This window comes from Oxyura jamaicensis, chromosome 1 (assembly GCF_011077185.1).
Source record: "Oxyura jamaicensis isolate SHBP4307 breed ruddy duck chromosome 1, BPBGC_Ojam_1.0, whole genome shotgun sequence".
In the NCBI taxonomy this organism is placed as follows: Eukaryota; Metazoa; Chordata; class Aves; order Anseriformes; family Anatidae; genus Oxyura; species Oxyura jamaicensis.
Window position 1 is genome coordinate 135,584,076 of NC_048893.1, and position 2,519 is coordinate 135,586,594.

General features: G+C 49.2%; 1 long non-coding RNA gene across 1 annotated transcript in view; it reads left to right on the forward strand.

Moving 5' to 3' along the window:
* LOC118160516 overlaps nucleotides 1-2,107 on the forward strand; it is a 3,055-nt gene extending 948 nt beyond the window's left edge. The window contains exon 2 of the long non-coding RNA XR_004747543.1: nucleotides 324-2,107. This is a non-coding gene — a long non-coding RNA (uncharacterized LOC118160516). The remainder of the gene's footprint in view (nucleotides 1-323) is intronic.
* The last annotated feature ends 412 nt before the right edge of the window (nucleotides 2,108-2,519 follow it).

The following is a 2,519-nucleotide window of genomic DNA, read 5'->3' on the forward strand; positions in this document are numbered from 1 at the left end:
CCTTCCCTTCCCTTCCCTTCCCTTCCCTTCCCTTCCCTTCCCTTCCCCGCCGCGCAGAGCCCAACAGGTACCCCCCGCACCTTCCTCCCCTCCTTCCTCCTCCTCCTCCCCGCTGTTCGGGGGTGCCGCGTGGTGTGCCGCTGTGCCTAGCTGCTTGCTGCATCGCTACAGGCATGCCTACAACCGTATAGATCTATAAGGCAGAATGTATACATGTATGTATGTGACAGACCGGGCTGCGTGGCTTTCTGAGGATACATTCTGAGGGATTCTGAGGGATAAATGATTTATTATTATTATTATTTATTTATTTATTTATGCAGCAAAGTGTGTGCAGGGCAAAAAGAGTTTGGGTCTGGACATCGCGTGTCCTTCTGCTCCGCTAAAATGCGATTTTTGGCGACTCCGGGTATCTTTTCAGCAGGCGTCAGGGTGATAAGGAAAATCCCCCTTTGCTCTCAGGATCGGAAATGACAAAATTTCACTTACGCTGTGGTAAGCTGGAAACAAAAAGCCCTGCTAAGGTACTGCGAGCGATCGTTTCACTGCGATAAGGAAGCCCAGAGGCATGCATCTCTGCCTCCTCCATTATTTCCAAGTTCTGGGAAGTCGTTTTTTATTATGACATTGCATTAAGAAAAAAAGTTCCGACGGAAGATGCATTCCTGCTTTTAGCCCAGCTTCCACGCCTGGAAGACCTGCCCAGAAAGTGCTTGCTGTTCCCCAAGTTATTTAGCGAAGGAACGAGCCCAGCTTAGGGAAAATCCGCTGCGAGCCGGCCAATTCATTCACAGCCTGCACTTTCCCTTTTATTATTATTTTGCTTTCAGCCTAAACTTCTCCTCGCTACATCCTATAGCGGTCTTTCGGGGCTGACCCCGGCTACTCGCCACAGGACGAGCGCCACTCGCCACCGCCGGCGGAGCAGCGGCCGCGGGGGCCCCTGGCGGCGGCGGGGAGAAGCGCGGCGGGTGCCGGGGGGGGCTCCCGGTGGGCACCCCCCGAGCCCCGACCGGGGGCTGTGCGGGGCTGTCCCTATGGAGCTGGCCCGCAGGAGGATGGCAGAGAGCCCCGAGGCTCGGGCTGGGCTCCCGGAGTCTGTGATCATCGCCGCCTCCTCGCCAGGGCGAGAGGAAAAAAAAAGGAAAAATAAATAAATAAATAAAAAGAAGATAAAGAAGATTGAGATTTTTTTTTTCCCTTGGCCTTGGTGGGCTGTGTTGATGCCCAAGGAGTGCTTTAGCTCCGCCGTTCGTTATACCTTGGGCCTGTGACATTTCTACTTCTCCCTTTTCGCTCACGCTCACATCCTTTGCTCTTTAAAGCTCCCCCTGCCTTCGCTGAGGCTTTTCAAGTTGTGTATTCAGGTAAGGATTATGATTATCCAGCACGTGTTTTAATAAAAGAATGTTTTATTACTCACTGTAACGACAGGAAAATGCATATGCTCTCCAGCACAATAAAGTGGATCCATATTTTAATTTACTTTTCATTGCATCTTCACAGAAGCGACTACTGTTTTTTCCACCTGAGGGATACCAAAGGCTAAAGCCTTTGCAGCACTTGTTGTCAGGGGTATGTAAGGGTCTCGGGAAGCTGCCATGCAGGAAACTAGTACACATAATAAAGGGGGAAATGCAGAGGGAAGGAACAGGTCCCGCAAAGCAAGTGGCCTACTTGTGAGAACCGTGTGCCCCCCTGCCAGCCCCAAGCACTTCCCTGCTGCTAGGCACCTCAGCTTTCCTGTGACTGAATTTGAAGTTATGCCCTCACCGGTGGCTCTCCCAGCTCCCCAGCCACCCACAAGCAGCACAGGAGGGAGCTGGGGCTGCTTGGAGGTGCTTTGAGGTGTCGGTGACACCAGCCTGCAGTGAGTGGCCAGCTGAGCCCAGGCCCCCCAAAGCCAAGCTGCCTGTGAGTGGCTGCGGCTCCACATTTTTTTACCACGTATGACAAGTTATGCAGTATTTTTCATCCTGTGTGTAGTACATCATTTTGTTCCCCACCTATCACTGTAACCCATCACTGTCCAGCGTGTTGCAATCTATCAGTTTTCCCCTGAAACTCTCAACATTTGTCTAACAAATAAATGACTTGGTATCTTCAATCAACGTTTTGCTTTTCATTTTGTTTTTAGCCAGTGCCAATTTAAACAGCAACTTTTAAGACATGATGACTGTGAGAAGTGATAATTGCTTTTGAGGATGGCAATGAAAAAGCAAGTAATGCAGTACAGAATGGGGCACTTACATTTCAGTCTAAATTAGTGGCAATCCAAGGGAGATCCTTTAGACGTCCTTTGGGCTTCATAAGATATAACCTATATTCTTCTTTTCTCAGAACTGAAGGAATGTCCATAACAAAACAGTGGAAGATGCAAAGGTGTTGAGGTGAGGATGTCAACTGAGACACTGTAGCCATGCTGTGGCCATATTTAAGTGTTTGCAGTGAAATAAAAACATACAAAAAGCCATAAAGAATTGGAGTAATTTGATCAAGCACTGCTTTAGAATAATTTA